The sequence below is a fragment of the Mus caroli genome, unplaced genomic scaffold, assembly GCF_978045245.1.
Source record: "Mus caroli unplaced genomic scaffold, Mus_caroli_1 scaffold_2, whole genome shotgun sequence".
Taxonomy (NCBI): Eukaryota; Metazoa; Chordata; class Mammalia; order Rodentia; family Muridae; genus Mus; species Mus caroli.
In genome coordinates this window covers 22,123,956-22,141,086 of record NW_028227257.1, presented here as the reverse complement: position 1 = coordinate 22,141,086, position 17,131 = coordinate 22,123,956, and the positions used below count along the sequence as shown (strand labels likewise).

Below are 17,131 nucleotides of genomic sequence, written 5' to 3'. Positions count from 1 at the left end.
GTTCTGGCAGCCGGGGCCCTTGGATCCGCTCCCCCCCCAACCCCCACTCCTGCTTCACTCCTTACTCACTCGGCAGACGGCCTCCCCCCACCTCCCACCCAGCTCCTGGCCCAAGCCTGTGCTGGGTGGAGCTTGGGGACTGGAGTTGCTTTCTATTTTACATTGCCTGAGTAAGTTGAGTGGTCAGAGCCTCTGCTGGGGCTTCATGCAGGGAGAGCAGGGGTGGGGCTTAGCCTTTGGGGATGGATAGACCTGTGGCCTAGGTTACCTCTTCTTCCTGGGGAGGCTCTAGGTGGGTCCACCACCTACCTAACCACCCAACCACTTGTCCATCTACCTGACTGTCCACTCATCTACCCTGCCGTCTTCCATCTGTCTGTCCGTCTATCTGTTTGTCCATACATCCACCTACTTACCTAATCACCCACCTGCCTGAGGACTACAGTGGGGCCCATCCATATTCACATCTACCCATTTCCCTACCTGTCTGTCCTTTCACCCACCTATCTACCTGTTCATTCTCCTATCTGCCCACGTAACCGTCTGTCATCATCCATCATCATCCATGCATCCATACACCCATGTACACCGGGCTTCTATGCACTGGACAATATTCTGGAGGCTGGAGACACATCAGAGAACCAGCCAGACGCAATCCCTGCCTTTACAGTGTTTGCTGACTGGCAGGGCAGACAGAAAACCAGCAAACAAGGGATGAGTAGGCACGGTCTGTTAGAGGGAGCCAACTGCTGTGAACCCTACATAAAATGGGGAGGGGGTTTGATATGCCAGCTGGGAAACGGATGGGCTGCTACTGTACCAGCAGCGGGGAAGGGGCTCACATTGAAAGACTGGCTGGCACTGGGAGTGGGGTGGGTTTACAACTCTCAGGAATAGAACCTAGGGAGGGAACATCAATTTAGAGGCCCTGAGACTTGGAGGTGGGGGTGGTGGGGAGGGGCCAGGGCATGCTTGGAGTGTTGGAGCAATAGGAAGAGGCTGGGGAATGGAGTGAGGAGGGAGAACTTGGAGGGAGAAGACCTGAGGGGCAAAGCTGGGTGCCCAGGGTGGTCTGTAGTACGTGCTGGTGAAGAGCAGATGGGTGTCTGTCTGGAGTACTTGGGTAGTCAGGCATAGTTCACAATGTATTGTAACCATCGTCTCTCTGTATGGAGAAGCCATAGCAGACCCTCAGACCCCCTTGCCTCCTCCCATCATGTTAAAGTAGACCTCCAGTGTTCCACATTCAATGTGCATGTTTCTGTGTAGCCGCAAGTTCATAATCTACCCAAAGCCCACTGTTCCTTCCTGCCAGCCGCCTCCTCCCTCTCCTGGTATAGGTTTGCTGGTGAGGATGTTGGCTCATAAGACCAGCCTGCCAGTGGCCATGCTGAGCTCAGGTCCTAGCGCTTAGTAGGTGGTCAGTACACAGTAGCTGCTGCTCTGGATGGACACAGAGTATGTGTTCTGGGCTTTGGGCTCTATTCTTGGGGCTCCACAGCTAGGAACTTAACCTTTATCGTGGCCATTCTTCAAAGTAGGCTGTTTGCATCCTGATGCTATAGGAGAGGGGGCAGGCCCAGAGGAAGAGAAACTTCCAGGCTAACACAGTAAGGACAGACAGGCTGGAGCAGGGTTTTGAGCCTAGGCGGTTCAGCTTTTAATCCTCTCACCATGAGGGGTGTTAGCCCAGAGAAAGCGGACTACCTCTCTTTACTGGGTGTGGATAGGTGAGGTTGGGAGCTGACCATGAGCACCCACTGAGGAGGGAGCAGCCTGTGCTGAGTCTGGAGGATCATTAGGGGTGAAGCGATGGCGGGGGGTGGGGTGGGGGGGGTAGGGGGAGATGGTGGCCGGCCTCCAGCAGGCAGGAGGGTTAAGTCTGACCCCTCTCCTCCCACTCATCTCCCTCCCACCCCCCATTCATGGTCAGTGTTGAGCGAAGGGCGTGGCTCCTGTGAGCTGAGAGGGGGGGTGTGGGAGCTCAGGACTGTTCATGCACTTGGGCTTAGCCGCTTGGCGTTCCTGCCCACCCATGTCCCCAAGGGAGATGCCACCTGGGTGTGGGCGGGGAGGAGGGGGTACCATGTTCCCAGAGTCGAGAAGCAACCAGAGCTGTTGGCAGGGAACAGCGGGCACCGTGGGCAGGGGCCGGCTGACAGCCCCTCTCAGGGCCCATCCGCCTGCAGCTAGGGAAGATGGGGCCTGCCCAGCTGACCTTGGAGAGGTTGGGATAAGGTTAGAACTTGTTACTTTAGTGTCCTACCAAGGTCACTCCTTCATCCTGGACATGTCAGAGATTTTGTGCCCAGATACTGGCTGCGGCCCAGATGAAACGTGGCCTGTCTAAGGTCACACAGTGATGGTAATTCCCTGAAGTCACTAATGAACTATCTTGGCGTGTCTCTTAGGCCTTGTTCTAGTGACTCCTCAGCTCCGCTGCATCTCCTCTCTATTCTTCTGCCTACTCTCCCTGCCTCCTGGGATAGTGTGGAAAAGAAGGAGTCCTAGCCCCCAGGAAGTCTCCTGCATCCTGTCTTCACATGTGAAGCCGTGAGGTTGCAGAGAGACTCCTGGGGGTGGCGGGAACCACAGGAGGGTCTGTCCCTACCCCATGCTCCCAGCTCACCCAGGAGTTCACAATGGAGCTGTCCGTGTGCTGGATTTCAGCAAAGCCCAGCCCAGCCACAGACTCTTTCCCTGAGAGCCTTTGCCGCCCCAGGGGCAGACTGCTGGTGGAAAAGCTGATTGTCACAGAAATCCCCAGCTGTCACAGGATCTAAGACTCATCTGCTTCACCTCATCTCTAAAATGGGCTGAAGAATGGCACATAGATCTGCTATGGTGGCACAGGCCTTTAATTCCAGTACTTTGGGAGGGATGCAAAGGCAGGTGCATTTCTGAGTTCAAGGTCAGCCTGGTCTACTTACTAAATTCTAGGCTAACCAGTGCTATGTAGAATGACTCTTATCTCTAGAAAACTCATAAAATGAGCTGGCATGGGTGCCCAGCTAACAGGCCCAAGCACCATGGAAACGGAATGTGGGAGGGAAAGGTAAGAGCTCAGAACTCCAAGGTCATCCTCAGCTACGTAGTGAGTTTGAGGCCTGCCTGGGCTACATGAGTCCCTGTGAGAGTACTCAGTAGATGCTAAGTAAGTCTTTTTTTTTTTTTTTCTTTTTTTTTTTTTTGGTTTTTCGAGACAGGGTTTCTCTGTGTAGTCCTGGCTGTCCTGGAACTCACTCTGTAGACCAGGCTGGCCTCGAACTCAGAAATCCGCCTGCCTCTGCCTCCCAAGTGCTGGGATTAAAGGCGTGCGCCACCACGCCCGGCCCAGCTAAGTAAGTCTTAGTCATCAGTGCTGTTGTGCGTATTTTCTTAGCCCTTTGTCCTTTCCACATTGCTAAGCCATTTTTGAAAGGCTACCCAGGTAAGCAGGGAGTTCCCTCGGTTACACTAAAGACAATCAGGGCGAAGGTGCCCGTTCACAGGGAGCTTCCCCCAGGATGATGCTGTAGAGAAGGCTACCCTCCTGAGAGATGGGTATGGGGTGACCCGTCTTAGATCCTTTGACCCGCCCTCAGGTGGGCACTACTGTCTGAATGTCAGCTGGGGTCCCATCCTTGAACCCCACGGGCTTCCATGCTTTCTCTCCCGCTGCCTAAGAGGCTGGAAGGAGGCAGTGGTGGCTTGGCTCCTAGGGCCTGAAGTGTGTACCTGTCTTTCTGTCTAGTCTTTGTTCCTTTTTGGAAAAATGAGCTGGCTCGTGAACTCAAGACCCTCCATGAGATCATCTGAAACCAGATGACCTTGGGGAAAAGGCTTGAAGATAGCTAGGATCTCAGAGAGTGGCCCAGGGCCTGGCTTAGCTTCTTTGTCAGACATGGCTGACTGGCTGTCCCTGTGACCAGGGCCCGGGAAAGCTGGGGAGCTGGCAGTGGGGGTGAGAGGAAGGCCCCTTGCCAAGGCACCTGTCGGATAGTATGCTGCCCCCTAGAATGACACTAGCACACCTCCAAACCATGAGGCTCTCCCATCCTGGCTGGGCAGACACCTGTGGGTCCCTGCGCTTCCATTCCCTATTCATTCGTTCTCCCATGGCAGACACCCCATTTCCCCAGAGCTTGGTGCTGCTGCTGGTGTTCCTGGCAGTGCTGAGAATAGCCTAAGGGATGGCGGGCAAGGGCAGACACAGACCCTGCTGGCGCCTTCATGATGAGATGGACTCGGGGTATAGGAGGCTGTGGATCCCAGACAATCCATGCTTCATTCCCAGTGCTGTCTCTTAGTGCCGCGTTCCCATCCACACAAAGGCACAGGTCACACAGGGATGGCGTAGAGCATCCTGGACTCATGCATGGTATATTATTTAGCATGGTGCCTCCAAGTTAGACAGCTCCTGGGGTTTGTTCTCCGGGTAGGGGAGAGACGGAGGGTGGAGAGTGCTGTGTGGTCTGTGGGGTTGGGTGAACCGCTCGCTGCTGGTCACAGCACACTCTGGGGTTCTCCCTTTGTATGTCCAGCTGGTGTGTAGTAGCTTTTCAGCCCAGTGACATTTCAGGGGTGGGTGATCTTCGTTTGCCAGAGACCATATCCCTACTGTGGGGATCGTGCTGCCCTGTGTGTGGCTGCCTCTGTGGGAAGCCTACCTGGTTTCTGCTGCACACATACAGCACACTCACTCTGAGGCTCTGGGGGACTGCAGCAGTCACCTGGTGTCCATAGTAACGCTGATCACCGGCAGAGAATGTGGCTTACCACAGCCATGTGGAGAAGTCACTGACAAACATCCTTCTGCAGGACAGACTACGGAGACCAAGAGTGCTGAGGACCTGTGTAGCCATGACAGGCTGAGCCAGGATCTGAACCAAGGCAGGTAAGCTGGGTGTATTTTTGTCTCCTGTAGGCTGGTCCGAATTAACTATGTACCCTAGGCTAACCTCCAACTGTCTGAGTGGCTCTCAGCTCACTATGTAGCCCAGGCTGGTCTTGAATTTACAACATAACTCTGCAGTTGTAATTGGGTGGTGTTAACAGAGTGCGTTTGGAGAAGGAGCAGCCTGTGTGCTACCCTCTCTGGTTCGCCTCTCTCCTACCAGGCTGGAGATCCTAGATTTGAAGCTAAATTATAGAAGTATCAATTTGCCAATCTGTCAGGTGAACATTGATTACCATGATGGCTTTAAAAAAATGTTACAGTGATGAGATAAATTCCCATGGGATTAATCCATTTGAAGTGGCCCATCGCATGTTCTTGTCAGAGTTGATTGGCTCTGTTCACTTAGCGTAATGTTTTCAAGACCTACTTAGTTGGGGCATCATTTAGCCTGCTGTGTCAAGATTTCTTCTTGTCAAATATTTCAATGTGTGGCTATGCCTTATGTCTGTCTGTCTCTGTCCTCTGGGTTGTTCCACGTGGGGAATGTAGGGGTGGATGCCGCTGTGAGCACACATGGAGGCTGGAGGCTGACATCTCCCTCAATCACTTGTCCAACTTATCTTTTGAGGTAGTGTCTCTCACTGAACCTGCACCTCCTTCTCCCAGCTAGACTAGGTCAGGAAGTCCCCAGGATCTGCCTGCCGTGGCTTTCATTGCTGGAGTCACAGGCATGTGCTGCCATACCTGGCTTATATAGTGCTGTACATCTGGACTCAGGTCCCCATGCTTGCATAGCAGGCACTTTATTCATACCACCATCTCCCCAGGCCATGTATGTGTATGTTTATGTATGCATATATGTATATATGTGTGTGTGTATAGTATATGCATATATATATATATATATATATATGCACACACACACACATTAAAATGTTTTTGAGGGCTCGTGAAGTGTCTCTATAGGTCAAGATGCTTGCCATCAAGGCTCACAACCTGGGTGTGACCCCTGGAGCCCACATGGTAGAGAGAATGAATTAACCCTTTCAATTTGTCTTCTGACGTCCGCGCACACACAACGGCAGGTGTGCCCCCCAAACACATACACACACTCACTCACACACAAATGAACACTAAATGCAGGGGCTAATGAGATGGCTCAGCAGTTATGAGCGCTTGCTACTCTTCCAGAACACCTGGGATTTATTCCATGTTCACGTGATGGTGACTCTAATTTCAGGAGATCACTGCCCTCTTCTGCACTTCTCGGGGACAGGGATTGCACACACTACACAGACATACATGCAAGACAAAATGCTCACATAAGCTGGGTGTGGTGGCGCATGCCTTTAATCCCAGCACTCGGGAGGCAGAGGCAGGTGGATTTCTGAGTTCGAGGCCAACCTGGTCTACAGAGTGAGTTCCAGGACAGCCAGGCCTACACAGAAAAACCCTGTCACGAAAAACCAAAAAAAAAAAAAAAAAAAAAAAAAGCTCACATAAAATAAACCTCAAAAAATGAAGTGTAATGAAAATATTTAAATTGACATTAAAAACTGTATGTATTTATAGATAACGTGATTGATTGATTGATTGGATGATCCTGTGCTGAGATGCAATCCTTCCTCACTCCTGCTAGGCAGTTAGTTGGTCCACCCTAACCCACGGCTGCAGCCCTTGTGTGTTTTATAATGGTCAAACCCAAGTGGACCTGTCTCCTCAAACACTCTGTTTCTCTCTGTGTCCTCACACTCAGGATTAGTTCTTGCAGCTTTTTGAAGTGTGCAGCGTAGTGTTATCTGTTGGCATCCAACTGTTCAGTTGCAGGCACACAGGGACCACTTTGACCTATTCAACTAGAGCATCCTGCACATTGTTCAGTCTCCCCTCATCCCTCTTTCCTCTTTCCTCCTCAGCCTCTGGTAGGTACTGTTCTAGCTTAGCTTCCATGATAACAACATTTTGCCGGGCGGTGGTGGCGCACGCCTTTAATACCAGCACTGGGGAGGCAGAGGCAGGCGGATTTCTGAGTTCGAGGCCAGCATGGTCTACAAAGGGAGTTCCAGGACAGCCAGGGTTATACAGAGAAACCCTGTCTCAAAAACAAACAAACAAACAAACAAACAACCCCCCCCAAAAAAACAAAACCCCCCAACATTTTAAAAAAGGTGTATGTATGTATGTAAGTAATATATGTGGGTGTTTTGCCGATGGGTATATATGCACACCAGAAGAAGACATTGGATCCCATAGGACTAAAGTTACAGACTTGTGAGCTGCTATTGTGGGTGCTGGGAATTGAAACCAGAACCTCTGAAAGAGCAGGCAGTTCTCTTTACTGCTGAGCCATTTTTCCAGCCCATGATGTCAAAGTTTTAAAAGATATTTATTTTATTTTAAATGTGTGTATATGTGTGTATATGCATGTGGGTGCAGGTACCTGTGGTGGCCAGAAGAGGGCACCGTTCCTCTGGAGGTGGAGCTTCAGATGGTTATGAGCTGCCATATGGAAGCTGGGAACTGAGCTCTGTAAGAACAGCAAATACTCTTAACTGCTGAGCTGTCTTTCCAGCTCCTTTAGTAGCAGTTTTTTTAGGCTCCCTGTGTGAGTGAGATCAGGTAGGGCTTGTGTTTTGGTGCCTGCATATTTCACTTTTCGCATGCCCTCCATGTTGGTTCAAATGACAGCTTCCTCCTTTCTTTATTTACTGGTTGGCAGACACTTGGGCTGTTTCTGACTACTATGAATACTGCTGTGATAAACGTGGAAGTTACCATGTCCCTTTAATGTACTCATTTTATTTTGAAATCGTGTGTGCATGCGTGTATGTGTGCTATTTTTTTGGAGTTTGAGAGATAAACAACAGGGCAGGCAAGCTGAAGACCTCGGCTACCAGGAGGAGGGAGATGGATAAGAGTAAGGGAAAATCATGTTCCCTGATAGGAGGTCTGGAATCCAGGGAGCTCTGTGATGGATATCCACCAGCCAGCTGCATGGGCTTAGGGATGAAGTGAGGATCCCCACAGTGTCTGAGTGCTAGGCAGAGGGAGGTGGAAGAGGTGAAAGACAGACTTTCCGAGTGGAACTCAGGCAGTGGGCTCTAAGCCTGGTGTTATCCCTGTGGCTGTACCTGGCATGTGTACAGTCTACTCACATGCTCATCTGTTGGTGGGCATTGGGGTGTTTCATTGTGGGGCCACGGTGAATGCTGCCCTGTGTAGTGGGCTGTGGGTTTCTGTGTGGTTGTATCTCAATTTCTGCTGATATGTACCTGGGAGTAGACTTCTGGATGACCTGGTAAGTCCCCATTGAACCTTTTAATGAAAGGCCAGACTGTTTTGTTTTTTTCAATTGGCTGTATCCTTGATGCCCCACAATAATAGAAGAAGGTGCTCCCGTGTTCTTGACAGTACTTAGTGCTGGCTGCCTCTCTAGTGACAGATGTTCTGTGGACGGAACACAGCATCTCACATGACTGACTTGCCTTTTCTCCTGAGTCCATGTCAACGGCAGGTTGGTTCTGGAGGAGAAATGCCTGTTGGTGTCCTTTGCCCATTTTGAAGTTGGGTTTGTTTGCTGTCTGGGTGTACCCACAGGCCCTTATCCATGCCAGGCCAGCGCGCTGCCGCTTAGCCCCCAGCCCAGGTTTGTTTTTTTTTTTTTTTTCGAGACAGGGTTTCTCTGTGTAGTCCTGGCTGTCCTGGAACTCGCTTGGTAGACCAGGCTGGCCTCGAACTCAGAAATCCGCCTGCCTCTGCCTACCAAGTGCTGGGATTAAAGGTGTGCGCCACCACACCCGGCTCCAGGTTTGTTGTTTTTTTTTTTTTTTTTTACCTTTCACTTGTGCATGGTGTGAGTCAGTACAGATTCCCTCCCAGGCTGGTAGAGGTTGTTGGGTTCCTTGGAACTGGATGTACTGGTGGATATGAGCTGCCTGATATGGGAACTGAAGCTTGGTCCTACTCAGTGATAGCAAGTGATCTTAACCACTGAGCCATCTCTCTAGCCTTAGACATTTTTTTAAACATTGGGGTGTGTGTGTGTAGGAGTATGTGAGAGAGAGAGAGAGAGAGAGAGAGAGAGAGAGAGAGAGAGAGAGAGAGAATAAGAGAGAGGTGTCCAGATGTCATGGCACAGAGGGACAGCTTTTGGGAGTTGTTTTCCTCCTTCTACCACCACGTTGGTCCTGGGGATTGAACTCATATCTTTAGACTTGGCAGCAAACTTTTACCCATCTACGCCCATCTTGATAGTCTAGGTCTCCTTATATCAGCTAGATATAAATTCCTGGTTACATGATTTTGAAATATTTTTTTTCTTTGTCTTCTGTTTGGTTTTGTTTTGGACAGGGGTTATCTGAGTCTCGTTTCCTGTTGTGTGACAAAACACTCTGACAAGAGCAGCCTAGGGAGAAAGAATTCTGGTTCATATTTCTTTTTTTTTTTTTTTAATTTATTATATGTACGGATGGTTGTGAGCCACCATGTGGTCGCTGGGATTTGAACTCCGGACCTTCGGAAGAGCAGTCGGGTGCTCTTACCCACTGAGCCATCTCACCAGCCCCTGGTTCATATTTCTAGAGCACGCTCCATCATGACAGGCAAGCTAAGGCAGCAGGATTTTGACCCAGCTGATAACATTGCGTCCACAGTCAGGAAGCAGAGGGCAAACAAAGGCTGCTGCCCAGCCTCCAGTCTCCACTTACACAGCCCAGGATCCCAGCCAGGGAATGGTGCCACCCACAGTGGGCGTGTCTCCCACTTGAGATAAAACAATCAAAATTATCTCCCACAGTCTTTCCTATAGGCCTGTCTCCCTAGTGAGTCTAGATTTTATCTAGTTAACAGTTAACACTAAGCATAACATGCCTTACTGTGTAGCCCAGGCTAGCCTCCAATTCATGATCTTTCTACCTTACCTTCTCATGTGATGGGCTTCCAATCCTGCTATACCTCACCTGGCTCTTCTCTTTGCTTCCTTAAGGCTGTCCTCTGCAAGAACATCAGGATTCTAAGTTAGGATAAGTAGGAGCTTATTTTCTTTCTGTTGCTTGGGTCCTGGGTGCCCTGCATAAGAAATCATTACGCAGCTGGGCGTGGTGGCGCATGCCTTTAATCCCAGCACTTGGGAGGCAGAGGCAGGTGGATTTCTGAGTTCGAGGCCAGCCTGGTGTGAGTTCCAGGACAGCCAGAGCAATACAGAGAAACCCTGTCTCAAAAAGAACAAGGAAAATAATAATAATAATAATAATAATAATAATAAGAAATCATTATGCCCAAGGTCATGAAGCTTTTACCTACATTTCCTTTCAGGTCTTTGTTTCTTTGAGACAGGGCCTCTTGGAGCCTAGGTTAGCCTCAAGCTTGTTTTGTAGCAGAGGCTGATATCCTTGCCTCTCTACTCACAGAGTCCTGGGCTTAATATGTGTTCTGCCATGCCTGACTTTCCTCATGAAAGGTTTTTTTTTTTTTTTGCTTTTTTGTTTTTTGTTTTGTTTTTTTGTTTTTCGAGACAGGGTTTCTCTGTGTAGCCCTGGCTGTCCTGGAACTCACTCTGTAGACCAGGCTGGCCTCAAACTCAGAAATCTGCCTGCCTCTGCCTCCCAAGTGCTGGGATTAAAGGTGTTTGCCTCTTAGGTTCAGGGTTGGGGTCTGTTTCAAGCCAATTTTGTGTTTCGTTGGAGGAAGTGGTCAGACATTCTGCTGTCACTTGTGGCTGCAGTTATCCCAGCAGCCTCTGTTGAAAGACTGCTGTCACTACTGAGTTGTCTTGGTGTCCTCGTAATGTCGTCTGACTCTGAGAGTTTTGTTTTCTAAAATTTATATATTGTTATTGTGTGTGTGTTTGTATGTGCATCAGTGCACACACACACACACACACACACACCATGGTACACTTGTGGAGTTCAGAGAACAGCTCTGTGGAGCCAGTCTCCTACTTTTCTATGTGCACTGGGGATCAAACTCAGCTCATCAGGTGTGTGAGACAATCACCTTATCCGCTGGGCCATCGTGTCACCCCTGAAGCTGTTCCATGGGGCTGCAAGACTGTGCATGTCGTAGTCCACACTGTTGTGAAGACCTCAGGTCTGTGTTTTCCGTTTCAGGATGGTTGTAACAATTCCGGTGTCTTGACTTCCCACACGTATCTTACAGTCAGGCTGTCAGGATTTGTAGAGATGTCGCTGGAAATCTCCAGCTGATTGGGCAGGTGTATTGCCATCTTTTGTGTGTGCATAATGCACACATGCATGTATGAGTGTGTGTGTGTGTGTGTGTGTGTGTTTGCGGTGACCCCGAGGTTCCTTAGCTGTCACTCCTTTCATTTTTGAGACAGGTTCTCTCACTGACTGGGAGTTCTCTCAGGAGGCTGGGCTGCTGCAAGTGGGTTCTGGGGATCTGCTTGCCTCTCCTTCACAGAGCTGGGCTTACAGTGGGTGGTGGGTGCTGGAGCTCAAACTCGGTCTTCCTGATTGTGTGGCAAGGGTTTTGCTGATGGTGTTTCCCAGCCCAGCCTTGTCATCTGATCAGTATTTGCCCTCATGACCTGTGAGCACGGGTGGACTTCCTTTAATTGCCTCTTTAATTTCTTACAGCAAGTTTGTAGCCTTTCTTTTGTTGACCTCATTCGAGATTCTTTGATGATATGGGATACTCTTACTTTCGGTTTTGGTTTGTTGGTTGCTAGTGTAAAGAAATGCATTTCTGTATTTTGTGAGGGCCGCATGCATAGCTGATGGCCGCATGCATAGCTGATGGCCGCATGCATAGCCAGTGAGCACTGGACTGCTAAGCCACACTCCAAGCTCCATTGAAAAAGGTTTGTGTATTAGAGTTCTCTAGAGTCACGAAACTTAGGGGATGTCTCTATATATTAAGGGAATTTATTGTAAGGACTTACAGTCTGTAGTCTAACTAACCCAACAGTGGGAAGCTATGAATGGGAAGTCTGGGGATCTAGTGGTTGCTCAGTCCCACGAGACAAGTTGTTTCATCAGGTCAGACGTGCTGGCAAGTAAGAGCAAGCAGGTGAGGAAGCGTGAGTCTTCCTTCTTCCAATGTCCTTATGTAGGTCTAGCAGAAGATGTGGTGGCCCAGGTATGTACAACAGTGCCTGGATCTGGAACATGCTTTGTCCCAGGCTGACCTTGAACTCAGAGATCTGCTTGTCTCAGTCTGCTGGGAATTAAGGCAAGACATGCCCTACCTTGCCTGGGCCTAAGCTTTTCATGGCCACTGTGCCTGAAGATCTCCAAGTCACGATCCAGGTCAGAAGCCTGTGTTTTCCATCCTTAAGATCTGGATCACAGGTGTGCCCACCATTTCTGGTTCATTCCAGATGTAGTCAGGTTGACAACCAGGAATAGCCATCACAGTTTGTAAAATCTGTTTTGTGTGTGCACATGTGTGCATGTACCGTGGCATGTAAGTGAAGGTCAGAGGACAGCTTTTGGGAGTTAGTTCTCTCCTCCTACCATGGGGGTCCTAGGAATTGAATTTAGGATGAGGCTTGGCAGCAGGCACCTTGACCCACTGAGCCATCCGTCTCATGAGCTCTATTTTTACAGGATGATTCTGTAGTCAGTGGCCTTCCTGAACTCTCTAGTTCTAGAGTTTTAGTAGACTCCTTAGCATTTCCTTTCTCTGTGAGATCACGTTGGCCCGCATGCTGGCATGTGCCTGTAATCTCAGAATTTAAGAGATGGAGGCAGGAGAATCAGTTCAGAGCCAGTGTTAGAGTTCAGAGCTATCCTGGGGTACTTGAGACTCTGTCTCAGAAGTAAATAAACAAGCAAGCAAGGAAACCGATAAGGCCATCTGCAAGTAGACACAACTTGACACCTTTCCTCTCAGCCTGTAGGCTTTGTCTGTTACTTTCTTCCTCACTGCCCTGACTGGAGCCCTAAGAACAGCTTCAGACAGAAGTGCTGCTGTGGAGGGACATCTGGACTTTCCTATCTGTCTGCCACCGTCAGCATCACATGAGCTGTGGCTTTTCTAGATGCTGTGTCAGGTGAGGGAGTTCCCCACTTGCCCCCTCCATCTCCCTCATGCTTTCCTCCCCCTCCCACTTCCTTTTCCTGTCCCCCCATTCTTTGATAGAGTCTCCGTTAAGATTGCCTGAAAACTGGTTTTTTGCCTCTGTCTTCTGAGTGCTGGAATCTCAGGTATGGCTCACTCTTTTTTGTGTGTTTTGCGGTGAACTGATGTGGGATTACGTCACACGTCTTTTCTGTGTGTGCTTAGATTACTGCCTGTTGAGGTCATCGTGTGGTTTTGTTTTGTAGGGGGGGTGGGGGTGTGTGTTAGTCACTGGTTTTTAAAGGGAAGCTTGGCCTGGTGTTGGTTCATACGTGTCTAAGGCAGTTTGCCTGTTGTCTATGGACAGTTTTTAACCTCTGGATTCTGAGACGTCAGTTGGTCATTTTCTTAGGATGTCTTTTTGCAGTTCCAAGGATACTGGCTGCATGGAGTGAATCGGAGCTGTGTCCTGATAGAGAACTGGGCTTCACCCTCCCTAAGTGTCTGGCCCAATCCACCACTGAAGCCTCCCAGGTGTTTGGCTCATGTCAAGAGAATTCACTAGTGAAGCTATCTGGGCCTGGGCCTTTTTAAGGGAAGTTTTAAGATGACTAATTCAGGGCCTGCAGAGATGAATCAGTGGTTAGTAATGCTTGCAGCTCCTCCTGAGGAACTGAATTTGATTTACAGTACCCATGTTGGGAGTCACATGACCTGTGACTCTAGCTCCAGGTGATCGGAGACTGTTTTTTTTTTTTTTTTTTTTTCATGCACATATGGCAGACACAGATATACACACACAGAAAAATTTACTGATTTAGGGCCAACAAGCTGGCTCAGAGGATAAGGGTGCTTGCTGCCAAGCTTGATGACCTGAGTTCAGTCCCTGGGACCCACAGGATAGAAGGAGAGATTTGAACCCCACACGTGGTCTTCTGGGGGTGAACCTTAAACCCAAGACTCCCTACTCTTGTAATAGATTCTCATTATGTAGCTCAGGCTGCCTTCCGGGTCCTCTAACCTCAGCCACCAGACTGCAGGGATTTCAGGCACCCTTACCACAGCCGGCTCCTCTGAGTCCTACCTGAGTAACCCGAGCTTCTTTTTGTTCCCTGCTCAGCCACCGGCCTGTTTTTGTTGATCTTCTAGCGTTTTTTCTGCCCGGTCAGTGATAGGCTCCATTATTCCTTTCATTCCAACGTGGCAGGTCAGCATCTGGACTTGAGACTTCCCTTCTCGGCAGACGTTCACCCTGCAAACTTCTCTCCAAGTTCCCTGCTCTCTGCATCCAGTCTCTTGCTGTGTTGGGTTTTTCGTTTTCTAATTCTTTCCTAATTATTTTAATTTTTTCTTCCATGGTAGCCTTTACCTGTGAGGTTCCCCCAATATCTTTTTTGTTGATTGGTTCTGCTCCATCATGGCTGGAATCACACTTTGTGTGATATGATTTCTAAAGGCATTGAGCCCTGTTTTCTGGCCTAGCATTTGGTCTGACTTAGACAGTGTGCGTGCACACTTGATTAGACAGTGTGCGTGCACACTTGATTAGACAGTGTGCGTGCACACTTGATTAGACAGTGTGCGTGCACACTTGATTAGACAGTGTGCGTGCACACTTGATTAGACAGTGTGCGTGCACACTTGATTAGACAGTGTGCGTGCACACTTGAGGAGCATGTGGAGCATGTGGGTCTGGTGTTCCTGGGTGGCCACTCTGCTTCCTTTTGCCTTTTGTCTGAGGAGTTTTGTAGTGAGCAAGGCTCCCTCAGTTTGCTTTTTCTGTGAACTGCCTGTGGTTTTTTTTTTTTTTTTTTTTTATCTTGCATGAGCTCTTTATATATTAAAAACTCTTGTTTATCATATGAGTTGCAATTTTTTTCTGGTTTAAATTTGTTTATCAAGCTAGGCAGACTTTTTTCTTTAGGCAGGGTCTTTTTGTAGTTCAGGATGGCCTTGAATTCACTATCTTCTTCCCCCTGCCTCTTTTTTTTTTTTTTTTTTAAATTTATTTATAGTATGTATAGGAGTACACTGTCACGGTCTTCAGACACACCAGAAGAGGGTATCGGATCCCATTGCAGATGGTTGTGAGTCACCATGTGGTTGATGGGAATTGAACTCAGGACCTCTGGAAGAGCAACCAATGCTCTTAGCCGCTGAGCCATCTCTTGAATGCTGGGTTGACAAGTGTATTCTTCCATGCCTGGCTATTGTAATGTTTTGTTTTGGTTTTTTGGGGGGGGGGGTGAGACAGGGTTTCTCTGTATAACCCTGGCTGTTCTGGAACTCACTTTGTAGACCAGGCAGGCCTCGAACTCAGAAATCCACCTGCCTCTGCTGGGATTAAAGGCATGTGCCACCACGCCTGGCTATTGTAATGTTTTTTTTTTTTTTTAAAGATTTATTTATTGATTATATGTAAGTACACTGTAGCTGTCTTCAGACACTCCAGAAGATAGAGTCAGATCTTGTTACGGATGGTTGTGAGCCACCATGTGGTTGCTGGGATTTGAACTCCAGACCTTCGGAAGAGCAGTCCGGTGCTCTTACCCACTGAGCCATCTCACCAGCCCTATTGTAATGTTTTTATATGGACTGATTTATCTTCTAAAGAAACTTAAGTCTTTAAAAATATTACAGCCGGGCGTGGTGGCGCACACCTTTAGTCCCAGCACTCGGGAGGCAGAGGCAGGCGGATTTCTGAGTTCGAGGCCAGCCTGGTCTACAAAGTGAGTGCCAGGACAGCCAGGGCTACACAGAGAAACCCTGTCTCGAAAAACCAAAAAAAAAAAAAATTAAAAAAAAAATATTACTTATGCTAGGCATGATGGTGCATACCTTTAATCCCAACACTCAAGAGACAGAGGCAGGAGGATCTCTGTGAGTTCAAGGCTATGGTCTAATGGTCTATCTAAATGGTAAGTTTTAGGACAGCCAGGGCTGCCTGGACAAGAGAGACTTTATCTCAAAAATAAAATAAAATAAATTTTGCTTGTTTGTTTGTTTTTTGAGATAGGATCTCAATATGTAGCCCTGGCTGTCCTGGAACTCACTCTGTAGACTAGGCTGGCCTCGAACTGAACTCAGAAATCCACCTGCCTATTTTGTTTTCTAATTATGTGTCTGTGTATGGGTGTATACCCATTAGTACAGGTGCCTGTGGAGACCCCCTGAAATGGAGTACAGCCTCCAGAAAGCACTGCATACTCTTTTTTTTTTTTTTTTTTTTTTTTTGGTTTTTCGAGACAGGGTTTCTCTGCATAGCCCTGGCTGTCCTGGAACTCACTTTGTAGACCAGGCTGGCCTTGAACTCAGAAATCCGCCTGTCTCTGCCTCCCCAGTGCTGGGATTAAAGGCGTGCGCCACCACCGCCCGGCGCACTGCATACTCTTAACCTCTGAGTCAGTACTCTCTCTGCTCAACAGAGCGTAGATCTTGTTCTCTCCAGCCTCCATCCATACTGTCTACAGACAGTGATCCTGACTTCTTTTCCTGTCCTTACCTTAGTGCTTGATGAGGCATTGGGAGGTCTCTGTCTGATGGTGAGAGCAATCAGAGAGGTCAGAGGTCAGGGCAGGTCTTCCGTAGGCATGATGATATCAGCACGTCTCAATTGCTTCCCACCACCTGAGCACCTTGCAAACAGCACTGACCTGTGTCTTCCTTACCACAAACTCATTTGAGCAGAAACTACCATGTCATTTTGGAGAGGTAGACTGAGGCCTGCCTAGTCCACGTGCCTAGGCAAAGCTGAGCTGGCCCCTGCCCTGGCATTGTGGCCCCAGGCCTTTTGATGCCTGTGATGCCTTGGGCAGTGGGGGCATCTGCGTAGTGGGCAGCACTCGGAGGCACATCTGGCACCCTTCATTTCCTCTGTTGCCGTGGGCCGGGTTGTGGCTTCTCTATTGCTGTGGGACTGTCGGGAGTCCCTGGTGAGCGCCAGCTTTGTTGTGTCTGGCCCCTCCGACCCTTCTTGTACTGTTCCTCCATTCTCTGTAAGAGCAGAGTTCATCAGAAACCAGTTCTTCCCTGTCACACAGTCTCTTAGTTCCAGATATCAGGCTTAGTATAATCTCCTCAGTCGTGTGTATGTATGAATGTGTGTATGTATGAATGTGTGTATGTATGTATGAATGAAGGATGTGTGCATGTGTCTGTCTGTCTGTCTGCCTGTCTTTACTGTGGTGTTGGAGATGGAACTGAGGGCTCATGAGTACAGGGAAGCTTCCT

At 48.9% G+C, this 17,131-nt stretch overlaps 1 protein-coding gene across 5 annotated transcripts in view; it reads left to right on the top strand.

Annotated features, from left to right (window-relative positions):
• Window positions 1-17,131, top strand: part of Src (SRC proto-oncogene, non-receptor tyrosine kinase) — a 49,522-nt gene that overhangs the window by 11,031 nt on the left and 21,360 nt on the right. For all 5 annotated transcript variants that reach the window (XM_085832724.1, XM_029474463.2, XM_029474465.2 and 2 more), the window contains one exon: window positions 4,801-4,876. The gene's annotated coding sequence lies outside the window, so the exon portion shown is untranslated. Of the gene's footprint in view, window positions 1-4,800; window positions 4,877-17,131 lie in introns of those variants that run through there.